The sequence below is a fragment of the Grampus griseus genome (genome assembly GCF_964374135.1).
Source record: "Grampus griseus genome assembly, chromosome: 17".
Lineage (NCBI taxonomy): Eukaryota > Metazoa > Chordata > Mammalia > Artiodactyla > Delphinidae > Grampus > Grampus griseus.
In genome coordinates this window covers 11,091,506-11,115,352 of record NC_139011.1, presented here as the reverse complement: position 1 = coordinate 11,115,352, position 23,847 = coordinate 11,091,506, and positions in this window count along the sequence as shown.

The window sequence follows — 23,847 nt, the reverse complement described above, 5'->3', positions numbered from 1 at the left end:
GTTTATCTACGTGTCTGTGCATGCATGTGCGTATGCACTGTTCTCATCTCTGTGGGTCCAGCTTCATCCAAAGGCAGGTCAGCCCCATGATGAAGTTGGAGAAGTACCAAGGTACGGTGGGAATGTTGTAAGAAAAGTTGTCTACCCCTCTCCCCCTGCCCAAAGGAGATTTATAGAAGGGAGCCATGTAAATCAAGAAAGAGAAAGAATGAAGACACTTTACCATATTAAATCACTGGAAATGCCCTGGGAGAAAGTCAATACTGCAACTGCGTGTCCTCCATCCTGACGCCTGTCCGCCTCAAATAACTCTTCGTTCTCTTCATCTCTCCATTTATAGGATCCATGACACATTGCCCATCCTATCTAACATAAACTCCATTGAACTAATACTCCAAGCCCAAAGCCAGAGAGGAGAAGGGAAAGCAGGAGAGAGATCAAATGGGTAAAAGGGACCACACAACCAAGTTGGTGGGAGGTGGAGATGAGACAGTCCAAAGAAAAAATGTTTCTCTTTTGACAGAGAAGGGTGGCATTATGGGCTGAGTTGTGTCCCCCACTCCAAAAAATATTTCATATGTTAAAGTCCTAATCCCCAGCACTTCAGAATGTAACCTTACTTGGTAATAGGGTTATTACAGATGTAATTAGTTAAGATGAGGGCATATTGAAGTAGAATGGGCCTCTACCCCAAAAAGACTAGTGTCCTTACCAAAGGGGAAATCTGCACGTAGACACGCATCTTGGGAGAAGAACACCACATGAAGATTCGAGTTATGCTGCCACAAACCAAGGAACTACCAAAAGCCAGGAGACAGGCCTGTGCATACCATTCCCTAGAACCTTCAGAGGGAGTCTGGCCCTGCCAACACCTGATCTTGGACTTCTGGCCTCCAGAACTGTGAGATAAGAAAGTTCTGTTGTTTAAGTCCTTAGTCTGTGTAACGTTTTTACAGCAGCCCTAGAAAACTAATACAGGCACATACTAGAAGAAAAGTAGTAATGCCAGGTGAGGATTTGGGACGGAAGCTGAAGTGACTAGAGGGGCCCGTCCCAAGTCCCTTTGACCGGTGACTTGAGATGGATTGAAACATACAACTCAAACCAAAGGTGGAGAAATATTTATTTTTACATTCTTCTGGAGTCAGTGTCTGATGGAAAGTAAAATGTACTGGCTAATCGACTTTACCACTTCTCCTTTCTCCTGTTATGTGTTGATGCTTAGTAGTCACTATAACTGCGGGTCCAAAAATTCTGGGTTCTAGCACTCTGTGCCTCCTTCTTCGGAGACCAAACAACTCAAGTGTAAGTTCTAAATTGGTCACCTCCAGGAGAAAAGCCAGTCCCGTTTCGGAATATAATAAACCATGAGTTAGGGAAAGGATATGATTTTCTTTTATGTTTATCCTACTCTCACCAGCCCTTCCAAAGGTACTCTCATCTCACAATCTACAAAGTGCTTTCACGTACAAAGCCTCAACTGTTTCTCCCAACAACATAAAGAAGGAAAGCTGTTCCCATTACACAGATGGGGAAACTAAGGCCCAGGGAGATGACATGACTATCCAAAGAGAACTGACACAGCTAGTTGAAACAGGTCTAGTATCCTCTTACTAAACCATTAGTATTAAAATGTTTTATCATCGTGAAAGAAATATTCCAGCACACATAGGTAAATATTTCACTCTGCCCATTCTTTTTAAGAGGACATTTGATTCATGCTTATATGTTCCAAGGGCCCCAGCCAGATTTGGAGTGTGGTCTAGATTTAAGATCTTGACTCTTGCCATGGCCTTTGAGCTTCTTGACCCTCCTATTAACTTACCAAGCTTGAGTCATAATTCTGGATGGTCTTCCAGGAGATCTTTGACTCAGGACAGCCTCATAAAGGCTCTTCTGGGAAATTAGACAGTAATGCCAGAGTTTTACACAATTGAGGTATCTTTACAGAATCCCAGATCAATACCACCAAAATGTTACTTCCCCACTGCCTCCTGACTAAAGGCCCTAGAATTAAAAGATAGATTTTTTATTGAGTTGTGGTAGTTTTCATATCTCCATTTCTCTTTGACAAACAGGGTCAGGAAACAAGTCCAGAATGTGGGGTTATAGTTTGTTTTCTTAGACTCATAAAATGTTAGTGCTAGAAGCGATCTGAGACATATTCTGGGTCAATATTATCTTGCTAAGAACACAGACCCTTAGAAAGAACCAATTTGGTCAATGCCATCTAAGGAATTGATAGCAGGGCTAATATTAAGATCTAGGGTTCCTAACTCCTAATTCAATGCTCTTTCCAATACGCTAGCCTGTATCCATTGACCCAATCATTTCCAATATACAATTATTGACCTTCTGCTCCCATTTTATAGATCAAAGCAGCAAGCAATGAGAAATGGAATATTGCCTGTCATATCAGTAAACAAAAGATGTCACAGTCATCAGTGATGGCAGCCACCTGCCTACTTCAGCCACTGGTGAGCTGGTGAACCCTGAGGGAACTCAGGAAGGAAAGAGAATACCTGCCACCTAGCAGCCATCGGACTGCAGCCATTTCCTAGGTGAGCCCTGAAGAAACTCAGGCTGTGAAAACACAGGATACTGGCGCCAGATAGCTAAGGTGCATATGAAAGGAATGATTTCAGTGAGCCCAGACTCTTGCATCTTCTCATACACAGAAGAGCACTACATTTCTTAACTTGAGATATCTGATTTTCTCTAATTAACAGTAATCTTTTGATGTTCAGACTACCTGCCCTTTGTTGCAAAACTCCTGTATATGCTAGCTCCCTCCCTAGCCTCCTCTGAGTTCTCGCAGGGTTACTTGAGATGCTGCCTCCTGGGCCTGAAGGCCTAAAAATATCCACCGAGTAAAACATAACTCCCAACTTTTAGGTTGTGAATAATTTTTCAGTTGACACCAACGCGAGGTGTGATTTGTCAAGCATGGTGAAAACTTCACACTGACCCCAGGCCCCACACCCTGTTGTCTGCAGTGTTGCCTACTTCTTCAGCATTATTTATTAAACTATTGATCTTTTTAGTTGACAAACTTTCATTTATAAACTATTACACTGTGAGCTTTTTATTGCCAATGACTGGTCACCTCGGACAACGTGAAGGTCAGAGTACTGTAGGGGAAGGAGATATCTACAGAATTAAGAAAACACAACTTGGCAGAAACAATCATGTAAGAGGTAAGATTTGGAATGTAAAGGAAGGAGTGACTCGCTCTTCGAGGGGGGAAGTTATGGGGATAAGGAGAAGGCTTCATGATGGACATGACATTGTGATGTTGGGCCCTGAAGCTTGAGAATGAGTTTATTAGCTGTATAAGGTAAAGGGTATTCCAGACAGAGGAAGGAGCAAAATCAAAGCATAACAGTGTGTGATCACCTGGCACAGAGTGCAAAGGGCTCACAGAAGGGAGCTGGGGAGAGATATGGCTAAAAAGCAGGAATGGAGCGAGGCAGTCAGGGGTCTTGAAGGCCATGATGAAGCGTAAGGAGGTTGGGCTTTGCACTGAAGATGCTAGGAAGTCAGCTGAAGCAGGGTAGCAACAGGTTATGTGGGTGTTTTGGAAAGGTCCCTGTGACAGGACTGAAGAAGATAGCTCAGAGGTAGCAAGAGTAGAGACAAGAAGACCATTTCAAAGAATTCAATACTCCTGACAATAGACGATGAAAGTCTCAACGATGAAAGCAGGCTTGAAGGAAAATTAGACTTTAGGACATATCAGAAGGTAGGACTCAATGATACACTGGATATTGGTTATGACAGAACAGCAACAGCTGAAGGTGATGGAGATTCTAATTTAGGTGGCTGCCACGTGGTCATGAAACTGTATCTCCTAGAACAAATGCTTAACTATTGAGATTCACTGCATCTTTTAAGAATCTGTCAGAAACTTAAGCCTCTACTCAGAAAAAGTCACAGATGGACATATACAATTGTTTCTACAATTCAGAAGCTTTACGAGCTCCCCGAAGCCTACAGATGAATGGCACTCCAGATTACGAACCCCTGGTTTTTGGGTTTTTTTTTTTTTTACATCTTTATTGGAGTATAATTGCTTTACAATGGTGTGTTAGTTTCTGCTTTATAACAAAGTGAATCAGTTATACATATACATATGTTCCCATATCTCTTCCCTCTTGTGTCTCCCTGCCTCCCACCCTCCCTATCCCACCCCTCTAGGTGGTCACAAAGCACTAAGCTGATCTCCCTGTGCTGTGCAGCTGCTTCCCACTAGGCTATCTACCTTACGTTTGGTAGTGTATATATGTCCATGCCTCTCGCTCACTTTGTCACAGCTTACCCTTCCCACTCCCCGTATCCTCAAGTCCATTCTCTAGTAGGTCTGTGTCTTTATTCCTGTCTTACCCTTAGGTTCTTCATGACATTTTTTTTTCTTAAATGCCATATATATGTGTTAGCATACGGTATTTGTCTTTCTCTTTCTGACTTACTTCACTCTGTATGACAGACTCTAGGTCCATCCACCTCATTACAAATAGCTCATTTCTTTTTTTTTTTTTCTTTTTTTTTGCGGTACTCGGACCTCTCACTGTTGTGGCCTCTCCCGTTGTGGAGCACAGGCTCCGGACGCACAGGCTCAGCAGCCATGGCTCACGGGCCCAGCCACTCCGCGGCATGTGGGATCTTCCCAGACCTGGGCACGAACCCGCGTCCCCTGCATCGGTAGGCGGACTCTCAACCACTGCGCCACCAGGGAAGCCCAGCTCATTTCTTTTTATGGCTGAGTGATATTCCATTGTATATATGTGCCACATCTTCTTTATCCATTCATCCAATGATGGACACTTAGGTTGTTTCCATCTCCGGGCTATGGTAAATAGTGCTGCAATGAACATTTTGGTACATGACTCTTTTTGAATTATGGTTTTCTCAGGGTATATGCCCAGTAGTGGGATTGCTGGGTCATATGGTAGTTCTACTGTTTTATAAAAGACATTTAAATGCAAAAGCACCGGTAAGGTTTGGATTGTCAATTACTAATGTCCTAGAATTTATCTGTCAGCTTCTGACGCTGCTAGTTGGATATCTGTACCCTGATGTAGCAACTGGGGATACGGTTGAAAGCACTTGCCATGTGGTGGTCATAGGGCAGAAGTGTGATCACAGAGTGGAAATAAAGCACAGAGAGGGGATCAGAGAGATGATCTTCACCACCCCCTAGATTCTTCTGAGTCACTGCCGAGTCACGGTCCTGAATGAATCAAGGATACCCCGTGTTTTTACCATCCTTCCAGATCTGAGACTCTATTTAGTACTCACAATAACCCTGTGACATTAGCATGGGAAGACTAGTAGACCCACATCAGAAGACGAAATGATCAAAGCTCAGAGATCTGGAGTGACTTTCTTTCCCAAGGTCACATAAGGTTAGCGGCAGTGACGGGACCTCATCTGTTTCCTTCCTTCTCAAGGCTGTTTCCTTTTGAAGACATGTTGTCCGAGACATCAAGATGAAAGATGTCTAGATACTGATACACAGTTTTTTCCATTTCAAACTGGTGATGCTGTTCAGAGTGTTAGTACCCAGGACACAGCTGAGGTCACAGCAGTGGGGAGGCCCTGGGTTGGAGCCGTTAAGGACACTGTCTTCAGCTTTAGACAGACTTGGGTTCAAACGCCAGTTCTGCCGCTGATATCTCTGTGAGATTGCCCAGGCTGTGTAACCTCACTGGCTTTCAGTTTATTTGTCTTTAAAGCGAAGATAGCAATATGCCTCTCCACATTTACCAGGCTCAAGTGAGCCTGAGAAGTGAAAACGACCTCTCTAAGCACTGGCTCCTCTTCTGAAGGCTTCAGCAGGCACAGCAATTGCCCTAAAATCATAAATCCTATCTGCAGGCTCCTGACACCAATCCCCTTCTCTCAGGTCATTGACTGGGGGCAACCAGCCTGCCAGAACCGTCCACTGGCTGCCCTGCCTGCAACACATAACTCTCTTGTCTACATCACCAGGACAGTATGTGCCAAGAACATCTGAGACCTGAATACTTGAAGGGCGAGTCTTTACAGACTTAACGAGGATCTATTTTTAAACACACATACTCAAAACTAAAGGACAGTAAGACTGTGAATGTGGAACACATTCCTGATGAAGAGAGTTGTTACAGGGTCTGTGTCATGAAACACTGCACCTGTGTTTACTGTCCTTATAATATTCACATATTTAGATAGTCACTTGCAACATTTGAAGGCCGACCTTCTCTAAGAAAACAAAACATGATGTATCGTGTCTTAGTCCAAGAAACAACTAGATGCAAAAAGGCTGAGAGTTATTTTTTCAGTTAAGTAGTTAATCGTAAGAAATATGAGTAAACCTTGCCACGGTAAAAAGCATGCTTTTCCATATAATTTGTTGTAGAGAGAAAATGAGAAAACCCCCAAACTATAGTTTTCAATGGATGATGTCCATCCGCTTGCTAACTCTGCGACTGGAAGAAAACCTCTCTGAGATTCTGGTTCCTTATTTCTCAACTGGGGATATAATGCAGGCTCATTATCCTCACACCTCCTTAAGAAGAAGACTATAAACGTTATCATTCCCTTCTTTAACTTCCTTCTTCCATTCCGTCGTCTCTCATGAAAGTGCTGAAGATTCAGTGCGCCGAGACACACACTGTGGCTGTCTTGCAGAGCAGCGCTCACCATTCTGGATTCTGCCGTGCTTTTCTGTCAACGTTAAGCGATGGGATATGCATGAGATCCATCACCTGAGATGGGATGTATGGTGGCAAACATGGGATCTGAAATCAGCTAGGGGCTGATTGGAATCCTGGCTCAAGAAACTGAACTTTATGTGGACTTACTTTCCTTATCTGTAAAATGATATGAAGAATAATCTCTTCCTCAGTGTTGATTTTTAGGAGCTTTGTTGAGATATAATTTACACACCATACATTAAATTCATTTAAAGTGTAAAATTCAATGAGTTCTTAGTATATTCACCAAGTTGTGCAGCCATCACTACAAACTAATTTTATAACATTTTGTCACCCCAACAAGAAACACTATGATCATCAGTAGTCATTCCCCATTACCCCTCCTCTCAGCCCTAGTGAGACAAGCTGGGACTTGGGACCCTTTGCTGCACTGCTGCAGTGCTGGCACCTGGACACACGTCTCCTCCAGCAACAAAATACAAAGAAGCTATATGGGACCAAAATTAACACAATTGGGGCAAATTATGAACAAAAAAGATACAAAAAGACCAAAAACTCCAACTGCCACTTCTGAAGAGCCAGGAGCAAAAACCGGTGTCAGAAGCAAAAGTAGGGTACTGAGCGTGCCCCCTGCATTCAATACCACAAAGGGGTGGGCAAAACACCTAAGCCACCCGCTCTGGCCCAACCCCTGGACATAGCCCTACCCTCACCTCACACAAGGAACAAGCTCGCCCCACTTCAGGGAGCGAGGAGGGGAACTTGTTACTTCTTTTCATTCCCTCCTGGGGTAGCAGGGGCCCCAGTAAAGCCTTACCTGAATTTTTGTCTGGCCTCTAGCCGATTTCTATTGATTGGGGAAGGCCAAGAACCCTGGTCCCTATCACTAGGAAACAACTAATCTACTTTCTGTCTTTATAGACTTGTTCTTGCTATTTCACATAAATGAGAACATGCAATATGTGGTCCTTTGTGAGTGGCTTCTTTCATTTGACATAAAGTGCTGAGGGACAGCTATCTTCTCCTTTGAGAACTGAGATACAGAAGAAGATGATCAGCAAAAGGAGGAGAAGCACGTTATGTGTTAAATCACTGCATTTCTGAGGTCATTACTGCAGTTCATATTTTCTCACTGATACAGACAGAAGGAAAATGTACCATCAAGTAAATTGAGGATATTTATACCTTATAACCCAACAATTCCATTTCTAGATATATACTCAAGGGAAAACCTTATATATTTGCAAAAGGAATAGGAATGAGATAAAAAAGTAAAAACTCAATGTTCATCAATAGAAGAATGAATACATAAATTGTGATACAAATGGATCACTATACAGCAGATAAAATCAATGAAATGGAGGAATATCTGTCACCATAGATAACTATCAAAAACACTGAGTGAAACAAATTATAGAAAGATACACCTAAATTTTAAATTTATTTTAACATATGAGGAACAAATATAGCATAATGTTAAACTTGATAAAAATCAAGTAATGGGCCCATGGTGCCATGTGAAATATTTCACACCTTAAAAAATAAACAAGATCTTTTTTTTAGATTCCACAAATAGGTGATACCATACAGTATTTGTCTTTCTCTGTCTGTCTTATTTCACTAAACATAATCTTCTCTAGATCCATCCAAACTGCTACAAATGGCAGAATTTCATCCTTTTTTATGGCTAATATTCCATTGTATGTATATGTGTCTATATATACATATATATATTCTTATATATATACATATATATCCTTATATATGTGTATATATATATATATATAAGAATATATATATATTCTTTATCAATTCATCTGTTGATGGCCATGGGTTGCTTCCATATCTTTACTATTGTTAAATAAACACTGGGGTACATATATCTTCTCAAATCAGTGTTTTCATTTTTTCTATATACCCAGGAGTGGAATTGCTGAATCATACAGTGGTTCTGTTTTTAGTTTCCGGAGGAAACTCCATACTGTTTTCCATAGTGGCTGTACCAATTTACATTCCCATCAACATTGTACCAGGGTTTCCTTTTCTCCACTTCCTCACCAACATTTGTTATTTGTAGACTTTATGATGATAGCCATTCTGACAGGTGTGAGGTGATATCTCATTGTGGTTTTGATTTGCATTTCTCTGATGATTAGCAGTGTTGACCATCTTTTCATATGCCTGCTAGCCATCTGTGTGTCTTCTTTGGAAAAATGTCTACTCAGTCTTCTGCCCATTTTTTGATTGGGTTGATTTTTTTTCCCAATATTGAGTTGCATGAGCTGTTTATATTTTTTCAATATTAACCCCTTGTTGGTTTTATCATTTGCAAATATTTTCTCCCATTTCATGGGCTGTCTTTTTGTTTTGTCCACGGTTTCCTTTGCTGTGCAACATCTTTTGAGTTTAGTTAGATCCAATTTGTTCATTTTTGCTTTTATTTCTTTTGCCTTAGGAGACAGATCAAAAAAAAATTGCTACAATTTATGTCAAAGAGTGTTCCACCTATGTTCTCTTCTAGGAGTTTTATGTAAGACATAAAAGTTACATTTAGGTCTTTATTCATTTTGAGTTTATTTTTGTATATGATGTGAGAAAATGTTCTAAGTTGTTTCACCTGTAGCTGTCCAGTTTTCCCAGCATCACTTAATAAAGAGACTGTCTTTTCTCCATTGTATACTCTTGCCTCCTTTGTCATGGCTTAATTGAACAAAGATGCATGGTTTTATTTCTGGACTCTCTATTCTGTTCCATTGATCTATATGTCTGTTTTTGTGCCAGTACCACGCTGTTTTGACTATTATAGGTTTGTAGTATAGTGTGAAGTCTGGGAGGATGATACTGCCAGTTTTGTTCTTTTTTCTCCAGATTGTTTTGGAAATTCGGGGTCTCTCATGGTTCCATACGGCTTTCCTTTCTCAACGGAATTGCATTCATATCTCTATCATAAGTTTATTGACTATTCATGTAAAAGTCTATCCTTATGTCACCAGTACCACAGTCTCAGAATTATTGTAGCTTTATAGTGAATCTTGAAATCAGGTAGTGTAAGTCCTCCAACTTTATTCTTTTCCAAAGTTTTCTTGGCAATTTTAAGTCTTTAGAGTTCTCTGTACATTTTAGAATCATCTTGTCAATTTCTACAAGAATGTGTGATGGGATTTTTACTATAAGGCATTTAATCTAGATAAATTTTGAGATAAATGATTGGTTATATACGTTTCACACACTTGATCTCACCTCTCTTTTACTGGAAGCCATCTGTGCACAAGGAAAAACATGTTTTGCATCACTCTTTGTACCCTAAGTTTACTTGGGAAGTTCCTACATATGGGACAGTCTTTAGATGTAGAATCTGACTGAGTAATCCCATTTCAAGGGTGGAATATCAAAGTTACTTGCTCATGTACCTAAGTCAATAGATCTATCAATAATAAAGTTGACAGTTCATTTTCTATATCTTAACTCTTGTGTCCACCTCTCAATCGACTCCAAAATCAAATGGAAAATAGTTATTAATTAATGACCTCTTCAATTATACACGTCTTGCAGAGCCAATACAGCAACCAGAACTACAATTCCTTCTAATAATGCTAGCTTTGTTTAAATTCAGATTTAGATTATGTGGGCTAACAGAATAGAAGCAATACTAAAAATTGCACTTGATATTTTGATCAGTCACATTCATAAGGATACATCTTATAAGAGAAGTAGAGAATATTGAGGGACTAACAGTTATTGAGCTTCACATATAATCGTCATTGCAGATTTTTGATATATTATTATTACTGTTAAATAGAATGGGGAAACATCATGTGAGAGGCTGAGTAACCAGAGGCTTAAATTTACACTTAATTAGAGCAGTAAGAAAAGACATAACTTTTCATGTAAAGTGCTTATAACCTTCAAATGTTTTCACATAGAATATTTTTATATAATCCTAGGAATCATATTAAAAAGAAGTCAGGCAGTTATTCTCAGTTAACAGAGGGCAGAACTGAGGCTCAGAGAGCTTAAGTGACTTGCTGCTGGTCATGCACTAACCACCAAAAGATGGTAATGGGTCTTGTTACTCAGAGAGAGGCAACCTACTACTATATCATACACCTAATTCACAAGAGTGGGCTATTTCAAGTCACTGTTACTGTTGACATAAGGTCCCTGAGCACCTACCTTATTTTTAGACAGTAACATAAGCCTGGAAAGAATAGATATGAGTTTCCTTCACAGTTTAAAGGAAAGAATGACCCCAGCATTGATCTACTGCAATCAACAGAATGGATGTTTTAGGACTGGATAGATGGAAATCTCTACCAATTCTTCTGGCTGTTTTGGTGCTTGTAACTAGTAGAAAATACTTGGGGTAACTGTCTCATTCCAATTACTGTAAAGCAACTGGCTGTATTCTAACTTTTTCTTTAGCTCATCGTTTGTGTGATATTTTTTCCTCACCGTGGATTCCATATAAAAAGACTAGAATCAAATGTGGTTCTAATTATAAATCAAAGATGTCAACTTACGATAAAAGAACGAACAGTTTGATCTACTCTGATTGGTTTTCTTGTCAAATAATCCTTAGTTATCTAGTCTGAGTCTTTTTTTTTTTTAAAGATCTTTATTGGAGTATAATTGCTTTACAATGGTGTGTTAGTTTCTGCTTTATAACAAAGTGAATCAGTTATACATATACATAATGTCCCCATCTCTTCCCTCTTGCGTTTCCCTCCCTCCCACCCTCCCTATCCCACCCCTCTAGGTGGTCACAAAGCACCGAGCTCACCTCCCTGTGCTATGTGGCTGTTTCCCACTAGCTATCTATTTTATGTTTGGTAGTGTATATATGTCCATGCCACTCTCTCACCTTTAAATAGCTCCAGTCACTCAAAAATACTACTACTAATCCAGGTAAAATGTAATGAGAGCATAAATGAAGACAGTGTCAGAAGTAGTGGAGAGAAGTGCCACAGTACCTAATACATACCAGGGGTTCAATGAATAACTGCCGAGTGAATAAATGTCCTTATTCAATGAATATTTAGGTAATTGAATTTGTAGGACATTTTGGGAAGTGAGGTGAGGAAAAAGGTGAATCAAAGATGACTTTGATGTTTCTACTTTAGAAATCACTGAGAGGAAATTCAGAAATATGAGAAGATTCTAAGGAAGAGATGATCAGTTTACTTTTAAAAATTAATCAGTTTGAAAGGTGTATGGAAACTCCATATGTAGACTGAGTAGATAATTGGAAGATGAATCAGTCTGGAGCATGAGAAAGCTCTCTAGGTGGGATATTTATGTTCCACTATCTTCTGTTTGCATATAGAAAGTAAAAGCCAAGGGAGTGGAAAAGAGTCACTTATTCATTCATAGAATGTGTAATGAGGTGGTGGGCTACATGCTGGGGAAAAAAAAAAAACTCGAATTCAAAAGTCTTAAGGAACATCAACATGTAATGGATATAAATAGAGAAAATTAAGTTTTAAACATTGATAACCTTAGTTTTCCTAAGTCTGAACTTCTTTCTATTGTTGAAAGATTTGGACATATTTATTATATGGACTCAAAATATCTCATAACTCTGTGCCTTCTCCATCACTTTTTAGATCACCTGAGCCCTCCTAGCATTACAGAGTGCTATTTCACATCCTTACTCTATTATCCAGTTACCTGAGCTATGTAAGTTAGGATTTAGATTGCTTTAAGAGACACTACTAATATACTACTATTACTCTCCCGATATCTATTACTCCTAGCAGAAGACTGATTTTGTTGTGGTTTTCAACATTCTTCACTATGTCAGTCTCAGTCCTAAGGGTGATGCCTGATTAATTTAAGTCAATGTTAACGTCTAGAGACTTTTTTGATTGTTAAAACTGGGGAGAGGGGGTGCTACTGGCATCTAGTGGGCCAGGGATGCTTTTGAATATACTATAATACACAAAATAGCCCACAAAAACAAAGAATTATTCAGTTTAAAACGTCAATATACAAATACATTATAGCTTCCTTTAAAGAAAGGAATCAAACTATAATTTGAATCAAACTAGAAGGAATATTTACAATGTAAAAGCTCAACTGTGGAATGCAGAGCAGTGGCAGCACGGTAAGCAGGATCTAAGATGGCCACCGATGACCCCCCCTTCCCAGTATTTATATCCTTGTATAATTCTTTCCCCTTGGGTTTGGGCCAGGCTTATTGACTCACCTCTAATGAAGAGAGGATGGCAAAAATGATGCGATGTCACTTTTGAGATTAGATTATAAAAAGATTGTTACTTCCATGTTGGGGACTCTCTATCCCTCTCTTAGATCACTTGTGTTGGTGAAAGCCCAGATGCCATGATGTGAGGGAGCTTTGAGGAATGGGGTCTGCCAGCATGGGAGTGAGCTTGGAGGCAGATCTCTCCCCAGTCAGGCTTTTACGTGAGACCACAGCTTTGGTCAACAACTTGACTGCAGCTTAACTTAGACTGAGCCAGAGATGCCCAAATAAACCATGCCCAGATTTCTGATCCACAAAACTTTGAAATGACAAATGTTTGCTGTTTTAAGTCACTACAAATTGGGGTAGTTTGTTATGAAGCAGTAGATAACTTACACAGTAGATAGTTTGTTCTTAACTTATATACTTATAACTTATAGTGTAGATAACTTACACATTTATAACTCTCAGTACTTTCCACCTAAATCAACTGTTATATGCCTTTTGCTGCTACCAATTTCACTATTGTCTGTGGCTGGGACTGTGAATTTATAGAAAAGTCCCAAGGTCATGCTTCATTGTAGTCTCTACACACCAGCCTGCAGAGGCCCCAAGTGCTGTATTATTTTGTATATAATTAATCAGAAGCAAGGTATAATAGAAAGAAAGTAACCATTGGATTCAGACTTATCTCAGTGCAAATCCAATCTCTCTACTTACTACGGGGACTGTGGACAAATCAAATAATCCCTAAGAATTTGGCTTTCATCATTTGCAAAGTGCTGATCAGTGCCATAACAAGAAAAGTGCAAGAAGCAACTAGACCCATGGACAAGGAGTTCCTAGCTAGGAAACTTCAGAGAAGGCCTTCCAGAAAGGATGTCATATAAACAAATTCAAGAAGGATGAGTAGAGGTTACCAAGCAAAAATTGAAAGAAACAATGTTCTAAACACAGGCAGTAGCTTATACAAAAGTCTGGTACCTTTGACAGACTGAGGGAACACATGGTTTGAGAGGAGAGCAGTAAGTGATGAGTCTGTGGAGTTTGACAGGATTCAGGTCATGAATCTGATTACAGAAGAATCTTAGACTTCTTCATAAGGGCAACTGGGAGTCATTGAGAGTTTTAAGCAAGGATAGTGAAATAATTAGATTTGCACTTTGGAAATATCACTCTGTCTGGTAAATGCAGAGTTCTGAAAACATTTTTTCAAAGTGTTGGATAGGAAATATTTTGCATTCTGCAATCCATACAGTCTCTATCACAGCTATTTAATCCTCTGTTGTAGTGCAAAATCAGCCATAGACAATACGTAATGGATAGGCATGGCTGTGCTTAAATAAAGCTTTATTTACAAAAACAGAGAGCAGGCAGTATTTGGTCCCGAGGCTGTAGTTTGCTGATCCCTGGTATAAAGTATACAGGAGGAAGTCAGGCATAGAGATCGGAAAATATCTGAAGTACATTTAATTAATTTGTCAATTCACTCAGCACATCTCCAAGGAATGCCTTCTATGTGCTGGGAACTCTTCTAGATACTCAAGATACAGTGATGACAAGAAAGACATAGTTCCTCTTCTGGTGGATATTATAATACAGTGAATCAGAACACTGTATAATTGAGAATAGCCATAATAATAAGCTTTCTAAGCTGAAAATCATGAAATCCATATAAATCACCATCATTGTGATGATTCAATTTCATATTCAGTATGATTATTTTATTATAAGGCATTTTTTTAACATAATGTCAAGCACATATTTACTGACTGAGTGAACAGAAAGACTTAAATGGCTGAAAGCTCCAGGAAAACAAATCTAGTGCAGAATTTAAGACACATGCCAAGAACTCTGCTAGGTATTTTCTATAAGTGACCTCATCTGACACAGTAGCTTTTCAAGGTGGGTATTATTGGTTCCATTTTACAAATGTGAAAATGTGGCCTAAAGACATTTCATCTCTTCCTAGGTCTTAGGGAGTTGAGATTTACACTCTAAAGATGGTTGTCTTGCCCTTCCTCCATACTGCCTGTTTGGGGAATAGCACGGGCAAAGCAGCAGGGAGTTGGAAGCTGGAATTTTATAGCAGGGAACTAAGCAAAGAGGTCAAGATGAGTCCTTCAGAGTCCCACAGAGGATTCAGGATAGGCCTGGGAACTGAAATGAAGCATCCCAATTGTCACTTCCTGCTTCTAATCACTTTCCCAAGAGAGCTGTCCCAGGTGTTCCCGAGTAGAAGGAAGGCTGAGAGAATCTTTTCAAATCCAAGCCCTTGTTATAAATTTAGACTTCAGGGGAGGAAAAGAAGCAGAAGAAAAAGAAAACTGTTGGCTTAAGAGAGTAAAGTTTCCCATTCATCAGATCAAGGGCAGTGGACAGAGGAAAAGAAAGTAAATTCAGTCACTTTGACTGCTGGCCCCAAGGCAATGGAGCCCTAGTTTGCCCTAAAAGCTCACCCACCCAACTTTGAGTGAATGCGGTCATGCCCAGAATTACACAGCAATACAAGGAAGGCTTCTGTTTCTCCCTAATGAGTTGATTATATCCTGTCAGAAGAATCGTAAGGCCATCAAATGTCAAGTCAATTTTCTCAAACATATTATTTTCATAGCAGCTGGGTCTAACTCTTGAAACAGAACATCCTATTGTTGCATTTTACTGAGAATATTAAAGTGAAACTCAATTTAAAAAGAAAGAAAAAATCTTACAGGACACATGATCCTGATTCATGCAAGTTTACAATTCAGCATTTAGAGGCCAATTTTATTAAGATGATTTGGTCACTTAGTTCACAATTAACTGATCATGACAGAGGAAATAAATGTGGAATGTGTTATATGCCCACAAGGGCGACTTTCTCAGAAGGCAGGTAGGATGTCTCTTCAGCTACTGACTACATATGAAGGGTTTGGAGTATATGCTTAGAAGTTCTGAGATGCTGAGTTCTGATCCTTATGTTTCCAATACATGCTCCTGAATGAATCTGGTTTATCACAGTCTCAAAAGACACAGGTACAAATACTTAGAATACTGGACTTCAGAGTCAGGCAGCTAGAGCCTCAGCTACTTACACGCTGAATGGTCTTAAGTGAATTTATGAAATGGGCACAGTAATAACTAGGTAACAGCTGTCGAAGGAATTAAGTAACATAAGATACATAGCACATTGGTACAGAATAAATATTCAATGCATAGTAGCAATAAAAATGATGATAACAATGATAAAAATGATGAATGAAAAAAGATGAAGAATTTGGGAAAACGTGTCCAGGGTCAATCAGGGAGAGTGAGGAAGCCATGAAACATGGAGCTGAACCTAAAACACAGCCTCTAACTTACGTCAACTGATGTTTGCATTGGACAAGTTTCTCATTATATAACATCAAGAGTGATATCAGGAAACCAAATTTCCCTTCAAAATTAGGACATGTCTCCCTCCATCCAAACCTAATTCTCAGCACCAAATTTTGTTGTAGTTTTTCTTTTTGGTTTTCACGTGTTTTCATTTTTTGTACAATTTGTTGATGCGGCAGGCAGAATTCTGAAATGGCCCACAAGACTCCTGGACCCTGGTGTACTCATACTTCTTATTTATTCAATCAAACACTAACACAGGTACTGCTGTGAAAGGGTTTTGGGGAGGTAATAAAGATCCCATATCAACTGACCTTAAGACAAATAGAAAACAAACTTATGGTTGCCAAGGGGGAAAAGTGGGGGGGGGTACAAATTGGGAGATTGGGATTGACATATACACACTACTATACATAAAATAGATAACTAATAAGGACCTACTGTAGAGCACAAGGAACTCTACTCAATACTCTGTAATGACCTATATGGGAAAAGAATCTTTAAGAGTGAACATATGTATGTGTATAACTGATTCACTTTGCTGTACAGCAGAAACTAACACAACATTGTAAATCAACTATACTGCAATAAAAATTAAAAAAAAAAAGAGTATGAGGGTGAGCCTGACCTCAACACATGAGCCCTTTAAAAGCAGAGAGTTTTCTCCAGCGGGTAGTAGAAAAGCCAGCGATTCAAAGCACGCAAATAACTTGACACACCATTACTGGCTTGAAGATGGAAGGAGCTACAGAGCAAAGAATGAGAATGGCTTCTCCAAGCTGAGAGCTGACAGCCATCAAGGAAATAAGAACATGAGTTCTACAATCATAAAGAACTGAATTCTGCCAACAACAAGAATAAGATTGGAAGAGGGATTTTTTTTCTTTTCCTAGAGCCTGAAGATGAAAATTCAATCTAGCTGACATCTTAATTTCAAACTTGCAGTACCCTGGGCAGAGAACCCAGTCGTGTCATGCTGGACTTCTGACCTACAGAACTGTGAGCTAATTAATGGGTATTGTGTTAAGCTGCTGATTTTGTGGTAATCTGTCACATAGCAATAGAAAACTGAATACCTCAAAAGCCAGAAGTTGCTCTAAGTCCTCTGGCCTCTGAGCAAGACTTGTTTATGCATCCAAGCTTAGATAAGGAAAGATTGACAGTAATAACTCTAACACTCAAGTTAAACATATATGCACATACACACACACACTCTCTCTCCCTACCCCCAGGCTTTATCTCAAAATATCGAATAATTGAGGCAAAGTACTTTGCTGAAGTAATCCAGCAAATACCCCCAATTTCCTTTTTCCCATCAGCATGCCATATCTTCAGTAAGTATTTATTGAACATTTACTGTATGCTGGGCTCTAGGACAGACTGCAGGATGTAATCTTCATAACAAAAACACAGTTCTGGGCTTCCCTGGTGGCACAGTGGTTAAGAGTCCGCCTGCCGATGCAGGGCACACGGGTTCGTGCCCCAGTCTGGGAAGATCCCACATGCCGCGGAGCGGCTGGGCCCGTGAGCCATGGCCGCTGAGCCTGCGCGTCCGGAGCCTGTGCTCTGCAACGGGAGGGGCCACCGCAAAAAATCAAACAAAAAAAACCCACAGTTCTTCAACAAGGTCATTGAATAGTAGGGTAAGCCCTGAGATAAAGGAAAGTCCAGTCCTAGAAATCAGGAAAAGGCTTCTAAGAGCAAGTAGTTTTTAAGCTGAAATCTGAAAAATTACTCACTCAAATGGATGTAAAGAGAAGCAAATGTTTCCAGGAAGCAAGAATACCTGTGCAGACTACAGAGAGTGATGGAGGCCAGAATCCTCTGGAAAAACCAAACAGCATTCATCTTGATGGAAGCATGCCTGGGGCAGCGGGGGAGGGGTGAGTGGGGGTGGGGCAGCTCGGGGGAGGTAGTGAGAAGAGGAACTGAAGAGATCAGCAGAGACCACTGGTAGAGTGAAATCCTCCTAACGAATCTGGAATTCTTCCTGAAGTCAAGGGAAATCCTTGAGGATTGACAAGCAGAAAAGCAACACTATCAGCCTTGCTTAAACCAAAGATCACCATGCTAGAGTTTACAGAATGGCTTGAAAGGAGCCACTCGTCACTGGAGACAATACTCCATCGCAGTAATTCAAGTGAAGTTGACAAAGGATGGTGGTCTGAACTAAGGCAGTGCCAGGTGGATGGCAAGAACAGAGATTTGCAAATTAATAATTTTAGATTTTTCACGACTTGGTTAGATGTAGGAAGCGAGGGAAAATGGAGTCAAGGGCAACTTTCAGATATCTGGCTTGGGAAATGGGTTGGGTAGAAATGCCAATCAATGAGCAGAGTACCCTGGAGAAGGAGATCATCTGCTTGCGGGTGGTGTGGGGAGGAGGTGGAAGGTGATGGGTTTGGTTTGGGACATGTTGGGTTTTAGGTATTCATGGGAAAATGAAATAGACATACAGAGGAGGGAGCTGTTTTATTTGGTAGAACAGGTGTGACTCCGCAACCTGGGTTTTATGGATCATAAATGCCAAAACGTGGATACCTTCTCAGCATCACAAATTTCTTAACATTTGTTTCTTAATTCTTCCTTCAGTAACTGAAGCTGGTTACACCTCTAAGAAAGCACAACTGATAAAAACTGGAATATCATTTGTCTTGCCGTCATGCTTAGTCCTCTCCTTTCCCTTAAGGTGGATGAATGGACATTTTAAGTGAGGTGGACAAGGAAGCATTCAGAAATCAAGAAGTCCCAGAGAGAGCTGATCAATGTGCAGGACACAGTTTCCTTTCTTTAAACCTAATTTTTTCTTAATATTAATAAGAACACCTCTTACTTATATTGCGAAATTTAAATGGGGGAGACTAAAGGTCAGTGGGAGCATCAAGTCCACTCTAGAAAATAAATGATCTCATTAGCGAAGTGCTCATTTATGTCAGCCCTCTTGAATCTTATAAAAATAAAAGCAACATGGTACCATGGCTTTAATAAAATAGTGACCAGTAGGGAACTTCTTCCATTAGAAAGTCTCTAACTAGGTTTTATTTTATGTATTTATTTACTGAACAAATATTAATACTTGAAGTAATTAGTAAACCATGACAAGTGTAGTCAGAATATCATTGGAGATAAGACCTTGAATGCTCACTTGACATAGACCTGGGTTTGCATTTTAGTTACAGTATTTACTAGATGTGTAACCTTGAACAAATTATATATTCTTTCTAAATATTGTTTTTTCCCACATCTGAAATGGGAGAATACTAGAATTCATACAGCTGACATCAGCATTCAATGAAATAATGCATGTAAAGATCTTTGCACATATAAAGAACTTTTGAAAGTAGCATATTCGCTTAATAAACGTTGGCCACTTATCATTTTTATCATCTTACTTGTATTAGTTCCTTATATGAAGGGTTTCTGACATCTGTTATTATCCTCTGGAGTTAATATTCTGTAATTCTATTGCACCAAACATATATACATGGAGATTAAACATTTGCAGTCTATACAAATAGAAAATAAAGTAGAAAAAAATAATATTAGGTAACTTTTTTTTTTTTTTTTTTTTGCAGTACGCAGGCCTCTCACCGCTGTGGCCTCTCCTGTCGCGGAGCACAGGCTCCGGACGCTCAGCGGCCATGGCTCACGGGCCCAGCCACTCCGCGGCATGTGGGACCCTCCCGGACCGGGGCACGAACCCGCGCCCCCTGCATCGGCAGGCGGACTCCCAACCACTGCGCCACCAGGGAAGCCCTAGGTAACACTTTTAATTGGTCAGGCATATATTTCAAATGGTTCTTTTATATTTATCTATACAACAATTGGGTTTTAAACAGAACCAATCTTTCTACCTCAAATCACATTGAACCACTCTAATGTGATGAACATCCAAACGAACCCCCTTGTGTATCAACATGTATGTTTCTCTGTATGTAAGAGTTATTTATATGTATTTTTTCAAACTGTTAAACTTATCAACCATTTCATCTTTGAATCTCCAACACCTGACCTTAGGCTTCTGTGATGCCCAGCATGTATGTTGTCAATAAACTAATACATCTATCTGAAGCACAGCAGAACATTTACTAGAGCTCTAAACTAACACACACAGCTCTAAATATTTCTTAAAGTTTGTATAAAATCCTATGACATCAAAATAGTCTTCAAGTCTTAAACAATGACAATTCCACTAGAGCTAACATTTACTGAGTGCTTTACCACGGGCCAGGCAGTTTTACAAGTATTTTACATGCATTTAATCTTCAATACCACTTTCTTAATTGAGCATTATTATTCATGCTTTCATGATAAAATTGACATTTAAGGAAGCTAAATCTCCCACACCAGGACTTAAAAATTATTCTACCTAACTCCAAAGCCCCTGCTTTTAAATTCACTTCGTTTTACTGCCTTCCTCTCCCATCCTTAAATGTGTATAATTTTTATAAATAATTCAGTATTAACTTTATGGCTTGGACACCACTTCCAGATTCACTGAGAAACTGATTGGCCCAGGTCAGATAGGAAAGAGCAAGAAGGAGAAGCAAAGATGGGGAAAACCAACGGGACAGAGGAAGAGAGACTTGAGCTGGACCTGCAGGGTATTTTGGCAAACACTGTCGCATGTCTACCCTATGCCCAGAACACCTTCCTTCTTTGCCAAAAGGACCTAGATTTTGTTCTGAATCATGATGTACTCATTCCTGGGTGATTAACCGTCATTGGTTAAAGCCAATCATTATCATCTTATGCTCTATTTTTCTTGACATCAGGGTAGCTGTGGTTCAAATTTTAGCCTGTGAAATTTAAGAAGCTTTCTGGGGCTTCCAAAAGAAGACTGTGTTTTCCTGATTTAAAAAAAGAAAGTCATGCTTGTTCCTTCCCACCATCTTAACTTGAATATGGGAATGATGTCTGGAGGTACAGTAACCACCTGAGCCCATTAGAGAAAAGCCAAGTAAATCATAGTTGAACCTCAACATAACTGAGCCATTGAACCAGCACTACCCCTAAGTTTCTTGTTACAGGAGACACCCACTCTTAGTTAAATTTCCTGCTACTTGGATCCAAAGACATTGCTATCTGATAAAACTATATAAGCTATGGATAAACACAGAGGTAGAGGTATTAGTATTACGAGACTTCATAAGTAAACAAAAGCAAAGGATTTATGGTTATTTTGCTGTTTAATGCATGTTATTATTTGTTTTTCCTGCCATATTTAAATGGCATTTCTAAGTATAGTGATACGTTCCTTGCGAGACAAAGTCAGTTCTATAAATGACCCAATAACACATCTATTCAGCTTCATATTTTCAGGCTAAAACTGCACCATAATAAGCACACAGCTACATACCTCAGAGCACTGAAGGATGGCACAACCAACCAGAGGCTTTGTGGTAAATTCACTCTGGTTCTTTATATGTATCTAATTCACTGCCCCTTGATACCTCAGCATGTAACAGGCGCAGTAAAATTTCAGTGCAATAGACCCAGCTCATAAAGTTTCCATTTCTACCAGGACTTTTCCTAATGTAAAACTGGATACCTCAGCAACACATTTGCTGTCTACAAGTGTTAAAACTGTGGTTGAAGCTGAATATTAACAGCATTTCACACTTGTGCTGTCATCTGGATTATATAACAACGTGGGGGTTTTATAAGCAGCAACTGTTCATTTTTGTGGTTGGCTTTTTACTGGATGTGCCCAAAAGCCATCTGACTGTATTAGCTGGAAACAATGAGATCAAGCAGGAGGGAGCAGTGGCATTCCCTGGCACTTGCAAAACCAAGTTCTGCAGGAACTTACAAAAGAGATGGCCACCAGAAAAGTCCTCACACTCCCAAGCTGTGGTCAAAATAGCTCAAAGATATAAATGTGAGTCTTCTCGTGGATTGACTCTGCCATCTGAGAGCATCTCACAGATCTTCTATCACACCATTTTGCCCTAAGAATACTGTTGGACCATAATACTGAAACAGTCGAGAATGGTATTGCCTAAAGGTAAATCATTTTTAGAAGGTACATGTCAAATAATAAAAGTGTCCATCATGTTGAAAATCATTGTTGTAGGTACTGATTCCTAAGAGCAAATATTTTACTTCTGCCTGACAAATGACCTATTATTTTGTGGAATGATGCAATGTTTTTAGAGATCTTTTTGTATTACTAGTGCTGAGAATTAAAGTGAATGTAATTGTCCAAGACTGTGTCCAGGGACAATTTATGGAACTTCAAAGATGAAAATAATCCACCAGGGAGATGAAAAACGATGAGCAAAGTCACAAAATACTGTACATGGATAACATCTTTAGGGAAGGTCCGGTGGAGGTAAGAAGTTAGATAGGGATGGATAAAGGGTCCTATACTCTACTGAAGATACTGTGCTAACATAAACATTAGAAGGCCCTCTTGCAAATCAGTATTTTTTTAATGTACTGATGCGTCAATCAGCAAATATTCATTTGGCACTTAATGACGACATTGGACTTTGTGAAAAGAGGCATACAGAGATACTTCCATCACTGTTTCTGGCATGTAGATCTTCTAATACAACTGTGGAGTTGAGGCACAAACTCATGAAGAACTATATATAACAATATAGGAATTGCATAGCAACCAAAGTCAGTGGAAAGAAGTTCCAATGGGATGAAAAAGCAAATGCGCTGATTTAATTAATAAGTGTTAATCAAGTTCTACTGGATAACCCTGAACAACATTTAGCTGTAGTGTTACAACAAAGAATAAGACACAAGTGTCCTCAGGGCAGTCTCGGTTTGCCACGGAGACAGTCTTGTTGTTTTAGTAAGATCTTTGGGTTGCAATTTTTTTACATCTATTCTCTGTCTCAAAGCTTATACTCACTCATAGTTTCAAGGCTTCAGCTTACTCATAACTTCTTATCCTCTCATAATTCTGTACCCACACCCTATCCTCCATCCCAGTATATCTCCAACATGATTCTACTTCATGGCCTCTCTCTACACATCATTTTCAAAACTTTAGTTGTTCCTGCTATCTCTCTTATCCCCTCCTTGTTGCCTATTTCAAATTCCAAAGAGAGGACAACTGATGGGATATGGCCATGTTTTCAGGACAGGACACATCATGGCTTGCTTGTACCCCAGGTTAACACTCCCTGGATAAGTACCCTTCCTGGTCCCAGGGCTCTCCTATAAAACGGGCTAATAGCCCATGAGAAATCACCTAGCTCTTCTGAGAACGAAATATGATATTAAAAGCCACGTGCATAGAACTGGCACATTGTAGACACTCAAGAAATGCTATTCCACTTTTTTCTTCCCTACCCACTTACCCTAGGGCACTTGTTATTTTCTTTTCCATGTGTGACTAGGAATCCTTTTGTGAACCAGAGACTAGAAATCTTGCACTGATTGTAATATGGCAGTCATTCAACATCTCCCCTGTCTGTTCTCACTAAGTTCATCTGACCCAATGGGAATGGAGAATCTCAAACTGCTTCATGGGTCACTCTGGAAAATTCCAAAATGAAGCTTTTTTGAGAAAAGGAGACATTACCTCAGAACTTCCACATGTAGCTATTATGGAGTTTTTGTTCATGTGAATGG